General features: G+C 37.3%; 1 protein-coding gene across 1 annotated transcript in view; it reads left to right on the top strand.

Moving 5' to 3' along the window:
* The first annotated feature begins 323 nt into the window (after positions 1–323).
* Positions 324–15,458, top strand: part of sit (stuck in traffic) — a 118,177-nt gene continuing 103,042 nt past the window's right edge. Inside the window, exons 1-2 of the mRNA XM_069842698.1 lie at positions 324–434; positions 5,504–5,635. The gene's annotated coding sequence lies outside the window, so the exon portion shown is untranslated. The remainder of the gene's footprint in view (positions 435–5,503; positions 5,636–15,458) is intronic.

Here is a 15,458-nt window from a genome sequence, read left to right as displayed (position 1 = left end):
AGCAAGAATAATAATAACAATAAGATAAGTACTGTAAAGGAAGTATTGTTTAAAGTAAATCTACATAATTAAGGTATACCTAATTCCACAACCTAATTAAGTACATGTCAATTATTATCATGTGCACTTAATAATTGTAATTATATTAACTACATCAGGTACACATTAACTTAACTAGACGTTAACTTGATGCGCTGTGTACGAAAATGAAGCTGCTGTTAAATCTTATATGAGTTGTCTCGTTTTTACACAGTGTAAAACTATTGGATTCAGTTTCAGGTTTGGGCACTACGACCCGGTACTGAGACCTTTCAAGATCTATTGCGCTAACCCTCAAGCTAGGGGCATTCCAAAACCCACACGGCAGGTTTGGAGCAGGCAACCCCCTCGTACCTTGGCCAGTCGGCGTTCGAGGAATGCTATGGAATGATGAGGTATGGAGAAATGTTGACGGAATGATGTAGACAGCTAATATGAGGAAACGGGAGAACCAATGCCATCTTGTCCACCACATTTGTCATTATGTATTTTTCAACGAAAAATCCCAGGCTTGACAGAGACTCGAACTCGGATCGCCTGCGCGACAGGCTGAAGGTCTGACCACTTAGCTTCCGCAGAGGACGACCCTAGTATGAGGTGTGTATAACGTCTGGGCTGGATAATACGGACATTGGTTCAATAGATTCGAGCCTTATCGTTAGGGAGAGAAAGCATATCGGACCCTTTTAAAATATACAGTAGAGTTTGTTGACGATTTCAAGTTATAAATATCCAACCAAATCTCCGTCCATGATTTTCCGTCTATCAACTTACTGCTCCTGCATGGATAGCCCCGTAATGAGCATAGTTTGTTCACCAACTTTAACAATACATACGGGCCAGTTCATTCTGACGGAGCATATTTTAGGGGTGTCCTTTTCTACCGGTTCTTGAATATATACATGTTAATATTCGTTTATTAAAAATAATGAAATTCGACAATTATGAAATAAGATATTGTACGTTACAAAAATTTAAGTTTTGTTGCGAATTCGTTTTGAAATTTCGGCCGCAGCGTAGCAACATCTCAACTCATCCGTAAATCCTCCCTTGCAATACTTGTAAACAACCGTAACATTGGACTGGATGATATTACACAACAGAGACTGCTATACACGTATGGACACAGATAAATGTAATGATAATTAAATGAAGCGCTGCTACTACTACTACTACTACTACTACTACTACTGTTAATAATAATAGTTATGGTTACTTGGCAAAATATGGATATTTTTCGTTCATTTACTGGGTCCAAGATGATTCTGATAAGACTTAACATTTGCGGATTAAGTCAGCAGCCAATAAGGAATATTAGTCGCAGAAGAGCTACTGCGTTAGTTCGAGAATTAAAACAATTCATAAGCACGCCTGCAACAAATTCCGAAGAGAAAGAAGTAAGATAAATTCAGAAAATATTCTGGATTTTGAATGTGATTGAATATCTGTACTTAACCTCAAAATCGGGGAGGAAGTGCCAGGAGATACGATATCAGCAGGAAAGCTGAAGTGGTTTGTGGTTCATCTTTACTCAGGGATGTGCACACGACACGACAGCAGGATTTTTTTGGGAGAACAGAAGTGAGCGACGACTCGAAACGGGTGAGTTCTGGATATTCAGAAGCCTCGAACAAGCATTGGAGCTTGTCGCCTCTCAAGTCATTGTCGGTGATTTTGGGATCTGTAGAAAAATGCAGTCGTTTGTTTTTGTGTTTAGTATTTAATTGAAATGAATTACAAATTGTTGTCTCATTTTTGGAGTCTTTGTATTTTCATAGAACTTTACTTACAGTTATCGCTGTCATATTGATTACTGTCCTCTGATGTAATTAATTCAACAAAGTCTTTGTTTGGGTGGGAGGTTTCGGACTTTTCTCTCTCTCTCTCTCTCCTCCCTCCCCTATCTCTTTTTTGTTAGAATTTATTGATGATGTAAATGATGCATATTGATAATTTTCTCATTCATTTTCATACAATGTTCAAGCTAGACAACACGTCCCTCACATATTTCTAATTCTGTAATCTTTCATATTCAATAAAACATTCATTTTTAACATAAAATCCACCTAGAAACAAAATTACGTTACAGTCCAGGCATCATTGCGATGTAGTGTTAAAAATGTATGATTTAACTTAACTAACGTGAAAATAAGTATGACGATTGAGAAAATACTTTCTGAAACACTCTCTGCGATGCTAAGGGCTATGACCCTATTGATGTTCCTTTCCGTCCTATTCACGTTTCTCTCTGTTTTACCAACTCTCCCAGCACCGTCAGAAACGCACTGGGCCTATCTTACATTAGTGCAGTCATATCAACAGATACTCAAATGTCAACTAATACAAGATAAAACATTAGTGACTTGAAATACTTACTCTTTCCATACTATTCCAGTTGGGAACGCTTACCTTCCTTCAGTTTCATCCTTACTGTTAGTTTCTTTCACAGTTCAAATGATGTTCTTCTTTGTCTTGCTGTGCATCAAAACTCAATTATAAAAATCGCGCTCAAACATCGTTAATAATGAATCGGACCTCTTTTGTTTCGTGTCTGACGTCATAGTGCAGCTATGAAACAATAGTAATAGAATTATTGAAGTCTACAGCATAAAGGTTAATATTAATAAGAGCGTAGCGTGTATTATGTTCAGAAAAGGAACGCGATTATAATACGAAACACCCTGTTGCAGTTCCGAGTAATTATGTTTCTACCCGCCAGATGTCTCTGGAATATATGACACGGCGGTATTCCCATATCCCTGTGTCGTATCGGCGGTTAATGTTTGAATAAGGTCAAATCCACGAAACGTTCTATTGGGCTGCGCCACTGAGAACTGCTTACAAGGACGATGCTGCTGGGATTACTTCAGTTGCGGGCGGGTGAGTCACGAAAACTTTAAAACCTGCAATTGTCTGCTTATAGCCGATCTATTATCCGAGAACACTACCGACGCAGTGTGCGATTGGTAAACAATACAGCCGCTTGATAAGTGAATGACACTAAATAAAGTCTTCCAAGTTCTTGGGTGTTTACTGAATACGCGTTCCCAATGTGGATCAGATTCAATACAGTCCACACCTGTGGAGTAACGGTCAGCGCGTCTGACTGCGAAACCAGGTGGCCCGGGTTCGAATCCCGGTCGGGGCAAGTTACCTGGTTGAGGTTTTTTCCGGGGTTTTCCCTCAACCCAATACGAGCAAATGCTGGGTAACTTTCGGTGCTGGACCTCGGACTCATTTCACCGGCATTATCACCTTCATATCATTCAGAAAAAAAAAGCCGACCCGGATGGCTCAAGCGGTAGGCATGTCTCTATCGCTTGGTCTGAAGGGTTGTGGGTTCGAGTCCCGCCTCGGGCATGGGTGTTGTGTTTGTGTTAGTGTAAGTAAAACAAAAAGGAAAAAGGAAACAAACGAAAAAGTAAAACAGAAAAACAAAGATAACTTTGAAAAAAAAAAAGAGAAATATGATAAAAAAAAAAAGAAAAAAAAAATACGCGGGCCTTGGCTACCACTTCACCGCCGAGAGCGATTGATTGTCATGATCACAGACGACAATAGTGAAGGGTTGTGATCCGTGGTTCTTACGTATATGTCTCATTGCTTGTGAGCCTACTGGAACGCATCGTTTTCACAGCGTGTTCACGTGTTAGGAGAACTTCGCAGATGTTTTCGTCTTACTCTCCATGGGCCTACATATTGACGACTATCGAAATCGCAAGAGCCAGAACTACTTGTGCACCAGTTTCTTCCGAATATTCAAAGCACCGGTTAGCGTAATGGCGGACGTAGAAACGAGATTATGTTATGGAAACTATGTTTAATTCATTATTATTTGTTCTGCTTCACTCATTTTCAGTGGTTATTGAATTAATACAAGTTTTGAGCACCTCTCATTTCACACGTAATTTTACTACATTTCAGAACTATTTCTTTTTCTATAAATATTTCCCTATCAAATCCTTAACTTTTCAAATCAAACCCCACAGAAGAAATTCCTTACAAATTTAACCATTTTCACTTTCATAATCACCGTAATTACCTCAGCGCTAGTTTCTCCCAAATCCGTATGTGCAAGGCATAAGAAGAGCCTAAACTAACCTATCTTAATCTGTTACAGATTCGTATGTGCAAGGCATAGCGTGAGTGTACACTAGCGTGAAATTTCGTAATTTTTTCAAAGTTACGTTGGTATGACTGGTAAGACATTTAAAGGTGCATAAGCGGAGTAGGAAGGGAACTACCTCAGCGTTCGTTTAACCTTATTCATACAATAATAATAATAATAATAATATAAATTTATTCATTCGACTGTTTTGCGTTAAATTTAAATATCATTTTTGTTCTTTTTAAACAGAAACTTTCACATTACTACATCCTTTATTCTTACGCCAAGGGGCCGCACTGAAGTAGTGTGAGAAGAACAGAGGCCTAATCATGAAACAGGTTGAGAAACGCAGGGTTGAAGATTCGGTCATAGAATTAGTGAACAATGACAAATCATTGCTAGAACAATAAGTATCATTGGCAAACAAACACATTCACTGGCAACATTATTGGGAAAGTAATTTATCGCTACAAAAAGAATAGTGACAGAGTCTTGGAGAACCCGCGTTAGACGTGGCATGTAACGAATGGATGATCGCCGCCATATTGTCCACATCAGACGTTACAGGCAAACGGATCACCACTGAAATGTAAAACACGTTGTTAATGATATGGAATTACGACAGTAATCTCCACTGACACAAAAAATGTTTGTTGCTGTGCGGTCCAGTCTCTGTCCATCTGGACCTCTGAGTATCATCGCGTAGGCTACCATTCATTACTATGTAAGCTTACGACAGGTGGCCCGGGTTCGATTCGATACCTATTCTTTTTCAGTATTAATTTTTACGACTTAGTGACACAAAATGTCCAAATTTGTGAACGTTGTTTCCCAGTAATAAAGTTTTTTTAATACACAACTGGTGGTTTTGTTAGTAAAATTTGGTATGTCTTTCAGCCTCTTTGTCTAAACGCAAATAAAATGACGTCATTTACATTTAATTTAGTCGTATATTTTTGCACATAAAGTAATAGAGATGGACATAGTCAGTTTTGACAAGCATTTGACATTATATTAAACCAAAAGAACAGATTGCAAATGAAACTATTAAACACAATAAACAAAGAACATATTAAATATAAAAACGTAAAATTAATTTAAATGAATTTACCCCTGTATGATCATTGCTCGTGTTCAACATTGCAGAAAGAAACAATAAATGTAAGTAATGGAAAGAAAATAGCATAGATTACAAACTACAAGTAATTGCTTGAAAGAGTTCATAACGAATACAGTATTGTAGCAGTTTACAGTATTATCTACCCTATGTTAATCTTTACTAACAGTTTATTTAATTTTAAGATTTGACTCTGTGGCACATATTACCATAACTACTCTGGTGTTCAACATTTCCAGATCCTCATCATTTCACAACAATCGACATGATGACGTTAGCGACAGAAAATGTTGACTTCTTTGCTTCTTCAAGAGGGACACCCCTGGGAGAATGGATGAACGGGAGCCCCCATGTGGTGAACACCGCCTCTGGTAAGTCTTGTGCTTACATTATTGTATTTAGTAACACATTTAATATTTCTTCATGGCAATCAATTTCACTCATTCCAAATATATACTTTACTACCGCGAATATAGCACACTAGTTTTGTGATTACATTTTTGAGTGTTGCTTGACGAATTTGAACCTCTGAAATGTTGATAATACACATAATTAATTGTGCTATATCAACGTTTCAGTGTAGCAAAATTTTCAACACTTATTGGAAGGAAGCGCTAGAATCCACCTGAAACACATTCTTTGCTGACGTCATTTGAAGAATATTTATCAATTTTTCAGTACTCTGCAGTTAAGACCTAAATATTTCCTAGCTTTAATTTCCTGTCACGTGTATTCCATACGACACAAACAAATCGATCGCCATTTTGTCTTTTTCTATACTTAATATATACATAAAGCAGCTTCTAGTGTGAAGGGTAATTTGCGTTAGTTTGTACAATAATATTATTTCACACGTCAGTAGCATTGCGAAATAGTCTAGAAAATTCCGAGGTAAAAATAATTTTAACACAGTGAGCGTTTTTTTAGTGTTAGTAGTTACGCGGAATCAAATGTGGTAAACAACTGCAGTTTTTAGACGGAACTGCCGCAGGTCTTGTGAAACTTGTCCAAGTGGTTGCTTGTGCCATGGCGCATTTCGCAGCATGAAATCCATGGGCTGTGAATAATATGAAGACAAACATAGAGGAGCCCTGTAGTCGTACTCCTCTCCCTATTCCACTTCCCTCTGACATTTCTTCTTATTACGGGAAAACTAAAGACTATATTCAGTGAACAGAGAAATTACAAGGACGAAAGCCTAAGCAGTGAAGAAACATTTAAAGTGTAATGTGTGCAGTTTACAACCGACAATGTCAATTTGGTCTTTAGTTTATTGTCAACAGAATTCGGTTGTGTACGTGGAAAAAAATGTATTAGCGTGGAGGGTATAGAATCTTTTGCAGTGCTGTTGTATACACTTCTTAGAACTTCTGTCATAACGAAGAAAACAGAGGTTAGTGCGGCTGTAGGAAATAGTGTTTAGCCACGTGTTCAAAGATAAATAAATGATTACAAAATGTGGACCAACACTAGACACCCACAGCATGACTTGAAGTAGACACAAGAATATGAACCCGGTTAGCCGCAAGCGATGCGATTAACGTATTTGTAAATAGAAGCGGAATGGTTGAGAATTTGCATCTTTTCATTAGCCATTGTTAGCGATTACGTAACTTTAAACTATATGCAGGCTTGGTCGCACCCCACTCACGATTTGCACTGTGACCCGTAACGATCAGGTGGACTGCAGTCTGTTATTATCTGCCCAAAGGTTCATAGCGCACACAAAGGGTTTTATAAGAACTGCGTAGTTTGCAGATCACGGCGAGCTTGCAAGGTTGCAAGTTAAGTCCTGATCTTATCATGAAGAGAAGAACGGAATAAATTAAAAACGTGCCATGTAGGATGAACGCAGCTCTGTGTGGAGTATCTAGACATTCTGTTGCCCGGGGCAGTTTATACAAAAGCAATAGACACTCAGTGTTTTGTGAATACAAGTATTAAAGTTATCAGGAATCAATTTACACTGTTCTATAAAGTTGACTATGGGAACTCTCACATGTTCAATATGCGCTCATTGTATCACACCAAGGAGATGGTCTAGTGCAGGCCTGGGGACTGGGTCAACGTATTTAGACAATTCATGCTGAGGGTCACACTAAAAAGTTTCACTAAGATCAATTTAACAGTAAAGTACAGCAAACCAAATTGTTAAAGTAGGATGCATTACCATATTTTGTATTCGACAGATAATGGAGAAAAAATGGGAGTCTAAGGGTACAGTGCATCAGTTATTCATAGATTTCAAAAAGGCATATGACTCGGTTAAGAGAGAAGTTTTATATGGTATTCTTATTGAATTTGGTATTCCCAAGAAACTAGTTCAATTAATTAAAATGTGTCTCAGTAAACGTACAGCAGAGTTCGTATAGGTCAGTTTCTGTCAGATGCGTTTCCAATTCACTGTGGGCTAAAGCAAGGAGATGCACTATCACCTTTACTTTTTAGCTGTGTCTAGAATATTCCATTAGGAAAGTTCAGGATAACGAACAGGGTATGGAATTGAACGGGTTACATCAGCTGCTTGTTTATGCGGATGACGTGAATATGATAGGAGAAAATCCACAAACGATTAGGGAAAACACGGAAATTTTACTGGAAGCAAATAAAGAGATATGTTTGGAAGTAAATCCCGAAAAGACAAAGTATATGATTATGTCTCCTGACGAGAATATTGTACGAAATGGAAATACAAAAATTGGAAATTTATTTTTTGAAGAGGTGGAGAAGTTCAAATATCTGGGAGCAACAGTATCAAATATAAATGATACTCGGGAGGAAATTAAACACAGAATAAATATGGGAAATGCCTGTTATTTGGTTGAAATGCTTTTATCATCCAGTCTGCTGTCGAAAAATCTGAAAGTTAGAATTTATAAAACAGTTATATTACCGGTTGTTCTATATGGTTGTGAAACTTGGGCTCTCACTTTGAGAGAGGAACAGAGGTTAAGTGTGTTTGAGAATAAGGTGCTTAGGAAAATATTTGGGGCTAAGAGGGATGAAGTTACAGGAGAATGGAGAAAGTTACACAACGCAGAACTGCACGCATTGTATTCTTCACCTGACATAATTAGGAACATTAAATCCAGACGTTTGAGATGGGCAGGGCATGTAGCACGTATGGGCGAATCCAGAAATGCATGTAGAGTGTTAGTTGGGAGGCCAGAGGGAAAAAGACCTTTGGTGAGGCCGAGACGTAGGTGGGAAGATAATATTAAAATGGATTTGAGGGAGGTGGGATATGATGATAGAGAATGGATTAATCTTGCTCAGGATAGGGACCAATGGCGGGCTTATGTGAGGGCGGCAATGAACCTCCGGGTTCCTTAAAAGCCAGTAAGTAAATAAGTAAGTAAGGATGCATTACCAGTAGGCCGAAGTGCAGAAATCAATGTGAGCACCGAGGATTGTCCGACTCCTTCACCGAAGTAGGGACGTCCACTTGTATGTAAATACCTGCCAGTCTTAGTGGGTGGAACAACGAATCATCACTGAGACAGCCCAGTACTTATTTTTTTTAATTAATTTCCTGCTAGAGAAAGCACTTTCACATAGATAAGTACTTCTAAACATTGAGGTAGGCTGCAAATCAAACTCTCCAAGCTGGGGAGATCTGCCCTCTTTCAGTCCTGGTTTGAAGAAAAGGATCAGCATGAAGATCGCAGAGTTCCAGTTTCAAGGGCTGATTATCGATATCCACAGTCAAAGCGTCATTGAAAATGAGCAGTTTATCCTTAATATTTTCAAAGTCAGAAAATCTTTGATCGATTTCTTGAATAATAACTTCAATATTTTCACAAAACTTAGAAAAATTCCCATCTTTAATTTCTCCTGACAGTTCTTCACAAGACCAAAAGTATGCCAAATCATTTCTTGATAAAGTTGGCTTCAAAAGTTTTTAACTTACTTTTGAAACCATTAACATGAACAGATAACTCTGATACACTTTGATCTTTGCCCAGAAGTCTGTGGTTCAAGTAATTCAGTTATTGTGTCAGGTCAGTTATGAAAGCAAGCTGCCTTAGAAAGTCTGGATCTTCAACCCGTCAAACAAGATTTTCACTATCTTTGGCGCTGTCTTTTAAAAAGGCTGGAATCTCATTTGTCAGTGCAAAGAATTTCTGAAAACATTTACCTGACCTCAGTCAGCATACATTTGCGTGGATATTGGGCTACAACATTGCAACTTGCCATTATTATTTTTGACGAAGTAATCCAACTCCCATGTATCTTTATTAACTTCTAGTTTGATCTTGTATTTTCCTCTGCTAATGTTTCTCACGTTTGCTCTATCTAACAATAAGCACGAACAGATGAAAAGCGTACATGACCTCGCGCATGCAGACAAATGAGAAAACAGGCTTGCAAACAGCAAAAATAAAAATATCCCCCCTGATACTGGTGCTCTAAACACAGCTGAATGGATGCTATGCTCGTGATCATAAATTTGAACAAATATTCCACCAGAGTCTCTAGTATGCAACGCCTGCGTTATTGCGCGAAATTTCAAACCGAAATCGGTTGCCGTATTAGAAATATCCGCAAAACTGTAGGTAACATACTAGCCACACAAATCGTGATTCGTTGTTTCAACTCCTCTAAATCACTAGGGGAAGTAAACATTGTGTTTCACAAATTCCCAAAGAAAAAGTCGCACGGTCTGAGATCGGGGCTCCTTGGTGGCCACCGTACAAGAGCGCGGTTGTCGTCAGTTTATCATTTATTATTTTATTCACCACTAATTACTTTCCAGAAAAGTGATATTTGTTTGTTTCATATAAAGGCAGTTCTTTTGTAGCACTAAGTCCGCTTGGTATGTATAAATCTCTCTATTTCTCTTCCCATGCACTTCTGCTGAAGCTTCAACTGCTTGTGTGTGACATGGAAACGATGCACATAACACAACTGGGTGAATGAGTGAATTGGTGAATGAATGATGGGTAAGTGAGTGAATTAATGAATGAATGAGTGAGTGAATGGAAGGGTGAATGAGTGAATTAATGAATGAATGAGTGAATTGATGGATGAATGAGTGAATGAATGGAAGGGTGAATGAGTGAATTAATGAATGAATGAGTGAATTGATGGATGAATGAGTGAATGGAATTGTGAATGAGTGAATTAATGAATGAATGAGTGAATTGATGGATGAATGAGTGAGTGAATGGAAGGGTGAATGAGTGAATTAATGAATGTAGGAGTGAATCGATGTATGAATGAGTGAGTGAATGGAAGGGTGAATGAGTGAACTAATGAATGAGTGAATGGAAGGGTGAATGAGTGAATTAATGAATGAATGAGTGAATTGATGGATGAATGAGTGAGTGAATGAATGGAAGGGTGAATGAGTGAATTAATGAATGAATGAGTGAATTGATGGATGAATGAGTGAGTGAATGGAAGGGTGAATGAGTGAATGAATGTGTGAATTGATGGATGAATGAGTGAGTGAATGGAAGGGTGAATGAGTGAATTAATGAATGAATGAGTGACTTGATGGATGAATGAGTGAGTGAATGGAAGGGTTAATGAGTGAATTAATGAATGAATGAGTGACTTGATGGATGAATGAGTGACTTGATGGATGAATGAGTGAATTGATGATTGAATGGGTGAATGAATGAATTAATTAATGAGTGGATGGATGAATGAATTAATGAGTGAATGGATGGATGAATGAATGAATGAATATGTATGAAAGAGTGAATGAATGGATGGGTGAGTGAATGAATGAATAGATGAATGAATGAGTAAATGGATAAATAAATGAATTAATGAGTGGATGGATCAATGAATGATTGATTGGATCGATGGATGGAGGGATGGATGAATGATTGAGTGAATGAATGAATGAAATGAATAGATGGATGGCTTTATTAACTACAAATAAAATATCTCACCTATTTGGATTTGCTGTCAGATAGGCCTAGACCACGCGATTAGAATTGCATCTAATTGCGCTCGCGTGTTTTCTGTTGTGCTAACAACAATCAGCACCGCACCGCGTCGCTTGGACTCTGGTTGTAATGTTGTTTGCCAGTTCATGTGCGTGACTTGCCTTGAAGTTCATGTGTGTTGCCAATCCAAGGCTGAAATTCGCCACGATAATTTATTCCTACTAATAACGATCCATCTGCAGAACGTTCGGTGACAAGAGCTTTTCGTCTTGACTCGATATAAATCAACTACGTGGAACCGTCAGGATCTACTCTTGTGAACAAAATCTTGCTAGGAATTCAGAAGCAGGCTTATCTCTCGGCTCCATATTTCAAACAACTGAGCATCACGGAATGGCTTGCTGTTCAGTTTTGGTGATGGAATCCGTATGCAGCTCTGAAACTTCGGTGATGCTGCTGATTTCTGCACGTTTCGTAGAACCTCACTAATTCAAATAAATTGGATTAGCAAATTTTGGGATTGTCTGAAATTCTGCTTCTCGATTAGGCCTAATTGATGTATGTTCATATTCCTCCACTATACCCACAGTCTGATTATTTGTGATTTTTTCAAAACAACGTGTAAAAAATTCATATCTCAACCTCATGGTAAGTTTAAACTTGCATTCTTTAATTTTGGAAACAATTGGCGCATTCTGGCGCTGTTGGCTGTGACGTCCGTTAAGTTTTCTTTTTCTCCGTTGTGATTAACCGAAATGTCTGGAGTTCTGGGATTCGCATTGGACAGGGCCTACTTTATTTGTGGTTCTATTTGTACATATCGTATATTTTTTGTGAGAAGTTAGCAAAGAAAAACTGCAATCAAAACTCTTAAGACTTGCAAACAAGATGTTTAAGATTTGATGTCTCGACTTCTATTTAGGCCTAATGTCTAAACTTGCTTATATTTTCACTAACATAGAACAGCTGATGATCATTTATGGTGCAGCAATCATTATTAATGCAAAGGAATTCTTTAATATCCCTATTTAAGTCACAAAGAAAGACTATCAGTAGCCAAACGAGTAGAGCAACAAGTTAATATTAGTAGATCCAATATTCTGAAATTGAAGGACGAGGAAAGTAAGCAACATTATCAGGTCGAAATTTCAAATAGGTTTCCCATTTTAGAAAGCTCCGACGAAGTTGAGAAAGAGTTAGATGTTAATAGCGTGTGGGAAAATATCCGAGATAATATCAAAATTGCAGCTGAGCAGAGCATAGGTTATTATCAGGGAAAGGATTTATATGTAAATACATATTTACTTATAAAGCTAATATAATTTATATTTTGCATTATCTTTATGTTTCACAATGTGTAGGGTTGAAAAATCCTACTTTTATTTTCCATATTTTTCCATATTTTAGAGTTTAGTACATATTTTCGTTAATTTCCATATATTTTCCATATTTCATATAAAACAGTCCATATTATATTAGGTTTAACAATAAAACAAAACAAAATTCCATTAACTTTTAAAAATACATTTCAACAATAGAGATTTAAACACATGTTCAGTAATCCCTTTAACATCAGAGTTATTTGAAAATTAGCAGTCCTATCAACAATGGGAAAGTAAGTTACAAAACTGTATTAATTTAATTTAAAATTTTTAACAGACTTCAGTTGTGCAGCTCAACAGTTAAATGCCAGTCAGAGTACACATAGGTTCAGTTTTGTAAATCATACTATAAAGACGGTAAATATGCCAAAAGTACGTCATTCAGTCAATTTAAAATCAAAACTAACAAGTTACATTTCAGAATTTAAAGAAGATGGTTTATCAACTGACAATAAAATATTATTTTGTAATTTGTGTCAGTGTGCAGTATCATCTACACAAAAGTTCCTGGTGCAACAACACATTACAACTAGTAAACATCAGGCCAACAAACAACTAAATTCCAAGCAGAGACAATTGTTTTTAACACAACCAACAACATCGAATGTAAGATCTGAGTTTAACATCGACCTGTGCCGTTCTCTCATCTCTGCTGATATTCCTCTCTACAAACTAAAGAATAAGGTCTTCAGGGAATTCCTTGAAAAATATACTCAACATACAATCCCGGATGAGTCAACACTTAGGAAGACGTATGCTCCATCCATCTACGATGAGACAATACAGAAGATAAGAGATGAAATTAAAGATAGTTCAATTTGGGTTTCCATTGATGAGACTCCCGACAAAGAAGGTAGACTTGTTGGTAATGTAGTTATCGGTTTGTTAAGTGAACAATATTCTGAACGAATTCTTTTACATTGTGATGTTCTAGAAAAGTGCAATAACAAAACTATAGTTAAACTGTTCAACGAAGCTATGGGTATCCTGTGGCCAAAGGGTATTATGTACGATAATGTGTTATTCTTTATTAGCGATGCTGCCCCTTATATGGTCAAAGCTGGACAAGCATTATCTGTTGTATATCCTAAATTGACTCATTTTACTTGTGTGGCGCATGCATTTCATCGTGTGGCAGAAGTGGTCAGAGACAATTTCCCTAAAGTAGATTTGTTGATTTCATCAGTGAAAAAAGTATTTCTCAAAGCTCCCAGTAGAGTTAACGTGTTGAAAGAAATGTACCCTGAAATTCCATTGCCACCAAAGCTAATTTTAACTAGATGGGGTACATGGCTAGAAGCAGTTGAATATTATGCCGAACATATAGACTCTATTAACAATGTTCTCCTTGCATTGGACTCTGAAGATGCAGTCTCAATTGATACTGCGAAAACAGTTACCTGTGACATAAGTGTGAAGAATGACTTAGCTCACATTCAGCATACATTTTCATGCATCATAAAAACGCTCAAAAGTCTCCAAAATAGGCACCTTTCACTATCTGAAAGTTTTGAAATTATAAATAGTACTGTGGAACAACTGAATCGTGGTAGAGGTAAAGTTGCAGATGCAGTAAGAGCTAAGGTGGACACTGTACTTTCAAAAAACCCTGGATATGAAGAACTACAAAAGGTTGTTGCTGTGATGAGTGGTGAATCAACAGTGAAGATTAACTTGGACTTATCCCCAGCAGACATTGTGAAATTGAATTATGTACCAGTTACTTCTTGTGACGTCGAACGCTCTTTTAGTCAGTATAAATCTATCCTCAGAGACAATAGAAGAAGATTCACTTTTCAGCACTTGAAAGAAATGTTTGTAACCTATTGTTATGGCAACAGACAATAAAAATTGTGTTTTGTTGAAACTACATTGGAAGATAAGGTACGTCCATTATATTTTTTGTTTAGTTTGATTAAAATGTACCAATATTTAACGTACATAGTCATTTTTTTATAATTTTAAGTCCATATTTAATTCCATATTTTGGTAAAAATCCATATTTAATTCCATATTTTGGTAAAAATAACTACATATATATTTACATATTTCATATATTTTTAGTCCATATAAATCCGTTCCCTGGTTATTATGAAACTAAGAAAAAGAAACCGTGGTTTGATGAAGATTGTTGCACGGTAGTAGAAAGAAGGAAACAGGCAAAATTGAAATTCTTACAGTTGAGGCGAATACAGATAATTATTTCAATGAAAGACGGGAAGCAAGTCGTACACTTAGGAATAAAAAGAGAGGTTTTACAGTGGAACATTTCATCAGTTCTTTAGACACAGTTTACAGTTTCCAAACTTAATTATTATGATCATTTAATGATAGATTTTAAGCGATGCTTATAGTGATTTTGGTAGTTATTATGATTATTGTAGCGATGGAAGTTTGAAATGATAGTGACGACATTGTGGTGTGGTACAATTATCACCATCAAGGGCAGTAGAATGGGCAATAAGCCGAAGGACAGCTGCAGCCCGTGTGTTAGCGCGACATTCACGATAAGGTCTGTTACTGAGCACGTCCAGCCATAGGCTTGTTAAACGCGTGCATATTGCCAGGAGTTGCCAACAAGCACAAACCCTGTTATGCAACAGGTTACAGTAAATCGTAGTAAGTGAAAACTGAGCGCAGTCAGTGACGCACCGAATAGAATGTCCGGAAGTCGAGAGTGCGGAGGTCAGACCTCTGGCAGCGGAGTGGGACGGAACAAGAAGTTGTCATTGGAAGGAGGCTAACATTCAATCTTGAAAGAATGGAATAAGCGCTAACAAATATTGAAATTCACCTTATTCTCTTCGCACAACTATTCTATACAGCGTCTAGTGGGGAGATCTCTCTTTCGACAAGAAAACCAATCGGTAGTGTATTGCGGGTGATTATTCCCGAACAAATTATGTGCCAGT

Source organism: Periplaneta americana, chromosome 12, assembly GCF_040183065.1.
Source record: "Periplaneta americana isolate PAMFEO1 chromosome 12, P.americana_PAMFEO1_priV1, whole genome shotgun sequence".
Taxonomy (NCBI): domain Eukaryota; kingdom Metazoa; phylum Arthropoda; class Insecta; order Blattodea; family Blattidae; genus Periplaneta; species Periplaneta americana.
The sequence above is the reverse complement of the archived record's forward strand: the minus strand, read 5'-3'. Positions and strand labels throughout refer to the sequence as shown.